Here is a 6,112-nt window from a genome sequence, read left to right as displayed (position 1 = left end):
GCCAGCCGGAGGCGGAGGCATCGGTGGCCGGCGCAGCAGACGTGGGCGCGACCGAGGCGCAGCCGGGCGGAGATGGCGCGGCCTAGCCGCGGCTGGGGCGCAGCCGGGGGCAGGCAGGGCGCGGACTGGGCGCGGGCAGAGCAGCTACAGGAGCAGGGGCAAACTTCTGCCGGGCGCGGAGAAGGTGGCCGGCGACGGGGGAGGAGGTGGCCGGCGACGAGAAAGCTAGGCACGGAGCTCCATGTTGGATAAATGAGCAACTGATCTTTACTGAAGGCCAAAGGCCATCACATATACATGTGTGACAAAGTGCAGGCAACCCCTTATACAATGGGGATATATGCCAGACATAGACTACACACATCTAACACAAACATAAGCCGCTTTCCCAGGCCCGATGTCACATCAGGTCTAGGGCGAGCGTGATAACTTTTTTACCGGGATCAATGCCAGATCCAATCCCGAGGCCACGCTCCTCGGGCGAGATGTCAAATCAAGCTGAGGAGGAGGGTGAGAAATGAATTCCGTTTCATTCCATCTCTCAAACCAAACACCAATATATAATCATTTCACTCTTTGGACTTGCTTCTACAGAACAAAAGGATGAAATCGACTCATTCTGCAATGGAACCGTGATATTTCGTTCCACTTCGTTCTTAAACCAAACATACCCTTAATGTCTACATAGTACAGAACATGCTTCTCCTTGAACCAGGCGATCTCTGCCCCATCTGCCCACTCTCTCAAAGCCGTTGGTCGCCTCGCCAACTCGAGCCCGCCGGCGATGCCTGGCAGCCACCGTTCACCATAAGCCTCGACACATGGATGGAATAGATATAGCTCTTGGCTCGCCTCGCCGGCCTTCCATTGTACTCCGTCGTACGTACGCGGCGCGGGAGAGACTCGGTCACGAGAGCGTCCACATGAAAAACGCGGACCACATGGTGACGGCCACGGACGCGAGCGCGTACACCCACACGAAGATCACCGAGCACTCGCTCTCCCCCACGCCGAACAGCTGCGTGATCGTCCCTGCAGATGATGACGATGACAACCCCACGCGCCAATCATCAGTCAAGCAATCGGGGAAAACGAGAACTGCATGCTATGCTAGCAACAGATGTCCCACCGATGTTCATGGCGGGCGGGACGGCGTACTGCAGCAGGAGGACGAACTGGTACAGCGGGTCCGGCCGGATGACGCCGTAGCGGACCGCGGCCTTCACTAGCGCGGTGCCCACCAGAGGCAGCAGCACAAACCTGACAACCACGACGCCGGCGATCACTGACGGCGGGACGCTCGCCCTTCCGCGTATCCCTGGAGGAATTAGTGCTCCGTGTTTCAGGCTAAAGTTCAAGTGTTGGTAATTTCCTTTTTTGTCGTTATTAATTTTCAGTAAGCATATCATTCATCCGTACTACCGAGGACGGCAGGGTGAAGGTTACCTGTGATGAGGTTCCCTCCCATGATCAACGTGACGGATGGAACGGCTGCTCCGCTGCGAAGAAAAACAAGTAAACATGGTTAGATATGTGGGATGAAACAACATAAATCATCTGCATGACCAACAACGTCAATGGTTACAAGTGACAGCAGCTTGAAGTATTTTTACAAGATAAAAGAAAGAAGGCCGATGTGTTACCCTATTAGTTCACCGGACTCGCGAAGGACACGAAGAGGGGCATCGTCGCCGATCAGAGCATTTCTAATCAGAGGTGTTCCTCCAACTATAAAGCCAATAATCTACCAAAGGATACAAATCAGCCATGCTTATTTTCCACTCCCTCTGTTTCTAAATATAAGTCTCTCTACATCCGTATGTAGTTCATATTGAAATCTCTAAAAAGACTTATATTTAGGAACGGAGAGAATAATAGTCTATTGCAGCGCAATGTTGCCCCATACAGAAGTAAAATTGGTAGTTTCCGAAACTAGCATACCACTCCAATAGTTGAAGGAGCGAATAGCTTCTTCAAATCAACTGCTCCAGAAACTGACGATACAAATCCTTTTGCTCTCTCCAACAATGGGACCTATATGCAAACACAAATCCAAATCGTTTAGTGCTGAAAGTTGGCAAGACTGTTACGGTTTTATTCATTATTGCTGTAGTAGGCGCCTAGATTAGCCTAGCCGGATCATGGGTTTACTTAGTGGAGTTCATTTTTGTCAAAATAGGGGGATAATTATTGGAGTGCTGTGTCAGAGTATGGTGATTTGGAGGTGAAGGAGGTAGGCTATAGTGGGGTACTAAAACTTGTGCAGAGAAAAAAAAAGTTCCAGCAGCGATGAAAACCTTTGTTTTGGTTTTATTTGATATCAACGGGAGAGCGCATTCGTCAACACGACCACTCGAAATTGAATGATTATCTTCTGAATCCGCACATCCGGTTCCTCCTGAAACCAAGACTTTTGTTTGAATTATTGGCGAGCTGCCATGTCCTTCAGTGACATTTGAATTTGCACGAATGATGTTATACGCGCCCGTCCACAGAAAGACGGCACCAATCTGCAGAAAATCAATCATAACCGAAAGTGACATGGTGTTCTGTTTTCCTTGACAAACGAGCACGATCAGGGTTGCCTGATGTGGACAAATGTACAGAAAAAACAGTGTGTGTAATAGTCTTACAGCCAATGAGAGCGAGGAATACGCTAGTCCGTAAGTCTGACAAACATCAGGTGCGCCGAACGGGCTCCCCTTCTCTTTGCAGAGAGCTGGGATGATGATGAGGAAAATGTTGCCCAGATTGCCTGTACCCACCAACCAAGTCAAGCGAAGATTTTCGACGAACTATCAGCGCAGAAAAAGGAAACAAAACGAGGAGGAATTGTACACTTCTACTCAAGGTGGAGCTGCTCAAGTTCGATCAGTTCATCAAGGTAACTCCAAATGTCTATCTAACAAATAATTGAAATTTCTTAGCAGGTTGGTAGATGTGGTTTTCAGTCATTCACTCAGTACTATGGCTGCACCCCCTTCCCTGCTGGGAAGTACTCCCTCCGTCCGTAAATACTTGTCATCAAAATAAATAAAAAGGGATGTATCTAGAACTAAAATACGTCTAGATACATCCTCCTTTGTTCATTTTGATGACAAGTACTCCCTCCGTTTGAACTAAAACCACGACGAGTAAATCAGAACGGAGGGAGTACACCTTATCAGTGGTGCCAGCTGGAGCTGGAACATTATGAGAAGGGAAGACCCGTAGTCTGACTTACAGGCTAACTGCGTGGGTGGTTATTTTTCTCTGCAAAGGGGCTGTACCCCGGCCTCTGCATCTATCAATGCACACAGCCATGTGGGTGCTTCATCTTTATGATCTTTGGAATTAGTACTGGACCACTTGAGATTTTCGCTTGCGAGTGGTTACTGCCTTGGTGATGAACAACGTGCTCTATAATGATAACTGACAATCTGGTTGTTTCTTCTACCCGTGTTTGAAATTCAGTAGGTACTACTAGCATGTGAGATGCTTTCTTTTTACATCAACACTCGATTCTCTTCTTGTTATCTCTTATTTGTATTTTTGTTACTAGCATATTCTGGTTGGCTTTGAATACTAGGATTTATAGAAAAAAATTAAACTGGACAAAGCAGGCGTGTGACGTCTGCTCTTAATCCTTATCATGGTGGTGCGGTATATTTCTGATATATATTACCATGATCTTTGAATCACGGTCTAACACTCCATCTTTGCTTCATGGAATGGTGAAAGGTGGGTAGGTGTGGTTATCAGTCACTCAATCAGTACTATGGCTACACCTTTTGCATGCTGGGAAGTACACCTTATCTGTACCAGCTGGAGATAAGGTTAGATTATGAGAAGGACTGAGAGGGACTAACTGCGTGTTGTGCTTTTGCTGCACTTCCAAGATCTTCTGAATCAGTACTGGCCCACTTGAGATTTTAGCTTTGCCAGATGCTTGCTGCCTTGGTAAGGTAAACAATGTGCTTGATAATCATAACTGAAAATCTGGTTGTTTCTTCTACAGGTGTTACAAATTCAGTAGCTGATAGCTTTTTATACATCAACACTATACCTTGTTGTTGTCTAATACTCCTTCACGGATTCTAATACTCCTTGTTGTTGTCTATACATGAGTATTTGTGTATTTTTACTAGCATGTTTGCACTGACTTCCGACACTAGGATTTACAAGAATAAGTGGATCAAAAATCTGATGCTCATTTTCCATATTTCAGTCATAAGATTTTGAGAAGATTTTTGCATGCTGAACTAGTCTGAACCAAAAGCATGGGGGAGCAGTGAGCTTTTCATTCAAGGTAAATGCAGTGCATCTGTCCAGGCCCAACCTACCGCAAAATAAATACGTGCAGTGCAGGCACTGCACCGCGAAATAAACGTGTGAAAGCACTGTACGAAGTTTGTCTAAAATAGAGAGCGAATTTACTATTTTTCTGACGGTTCAGATGAAAAGATAGAGAGGTACCAGCAGAACAGCAACCCAAAATGAGGCCTCTTAACTTGAGGGGAGCCCCGGTGACTTTTATGACGATCCAACCGAAGATCAACCCCAAGATGAAAGTGAAGAACACATTCACCGGCTAGAACCACCTGTATCATGGATCATAAATAGTCAAAAGAATTACTTCTCCTCATCTAGTAGCACAATCAAAAATATTTTCTAAAAAGAGTTACTCCCTCCGATCCATATTAATTGTCGCTGATTTAGTACAATATATGGATCGGAGGGAGTATCTATTTATTTATTTACGGAGGAAAAAGGAGAGTTCATTATGCATGATACTGACAATCAATGAAGATTGCCCAACAGGTTAAAATGAAGAAGCGTGTGACTCACAATTTGGCCAAGCTTTCCATGGTGATCGTTTTTCCCAGATAGGTTGCAATAAGAGCTGGATTGAATACATAAAACACTACCTGCAGAAACAAAATTGGTTCAGGAAGAAGTGGACAGATTGGTAAAATAAACGGAATATGACAGGGACATGATATATAGAAAAACTAAATAAGTAAAAAAGTTTTGTGGATCGATTTGTTAGGTGACAGTCACTAGCAGCACTCACATAGTTTAGGTGTTTCCTGGCTTCTTTCCCCAGTATCCCAGCGGAGTCCGTTGCCAAGAATGATCCAACACCAGTAACCAGGAGCATGTTGAGAACGGGCATGCATGCCGTGATGAAGAGCTCCAGGAGCCCCATTTCTCTGGCACCAAGAAATGCCATTATAAGCACTCTGTTGAGGTTTTTCCTTTTTTTGCCATACCAAGCAGAAATGCGATAAATGGAGCGTGAACAAACAACATGGATATAGATAGAAAAGAAAAGAAAATATTCACCGGACCGGAGCGGAAGAGTTCATGAAAAAAGATATAACTAGGAATAAGAAGTTTATATACAATTCTAAGAAGAATAAATATTTTTCACATCATCAAATGGAAAGGAAATGCATCGAAACTCTGTGGTGAAGTTGGGGATGCTTGGATGGTGCCACTGCCCACTGCTACCAGAGTAGCCCCCAACCCCACGGTGTGGATCAACATCAACTACAGTGCGCGCATACATGCATACGAGCAGCCCATGCGGATGCGGTGCTCTTTTGCGCGTATCGGGGCTGAGATTCGAATGGATGAGGCGGCGTGGTGCGCGTGCGGTGCCGTGGACGTACCTTGTCGGCGGTGCCGCCGCCGCCGCCTCTGACGGGAAGAAGAGGAAGGGGGAACGACGACGAGCCGACGAGAGCGCGCGCGGCAGGGGTGATCTCTCTCCCTCTCTGCTTGGTCGTCGCGGGCGGGCGGGCGGGCTATGGTTCCGTGGGCGGCTTTTGCTTCTCTCGATCTTTTGACGATGGCTCGCGGCGGCGGCGTGGTGCCAAGCCGTATTCAATTTCGCGCTGCAGCTTTCGTCGCCGAGGGCTTGCGGCTTTGATTGGTCCCGTGGCCCGAGGCGTGGGGGCGTGCGTGCGCGCCGGCCGGTCTGGGACACGGGGGCCGGGCCAAACCAGTAGAGGCCGGACCGGACCGGTGCATGCATGGCATGCATGCCGTTTGTTTTTTCTCACTAAAAAGACGAACCACGTGCAAACGTAAAAACACACACGCGCGTACCCACTCGCCACACCACTGC

At 47.3% G+C, this 6,112-nt stretch overlaps 1 pseudogene; it reads right to left on the bottom strand.

Annotated features, from left to right (window-relative positions):
- Positions 1 to 541: 541 nt before the first annotated feature.
- On the bottom strand, positions 542 to 5,821 carry LOC119310856 (annotated as a pseudogene).
- Between the last annotated feature and the right edge of the window lie 291 nt (positions 5,822 to 6,112).

The sequence above is a fragment of the Triticum dicoccoides genome, chromosome 5B, assembly GCF_002162155.2.
Source record: "Triticum dicoccoides isolate Atlit2015 ecotype Zavitan chromosome 5B, WEW_v2.0, whole genome shotgun sequence".
Taxonomy (NCBI): domain Eukaryota; kingdom Viridiplantae; phylum Streptophyta; class Magnoliopsida; order Poales; family Poaceae; genus Triticum; species Triticum dicoccoides.
The sequence above is the reverse complement of the archived record's forward strand: the minus strand, read 5'-3'. Positions and strand labels throughout refer to the sequence as shown.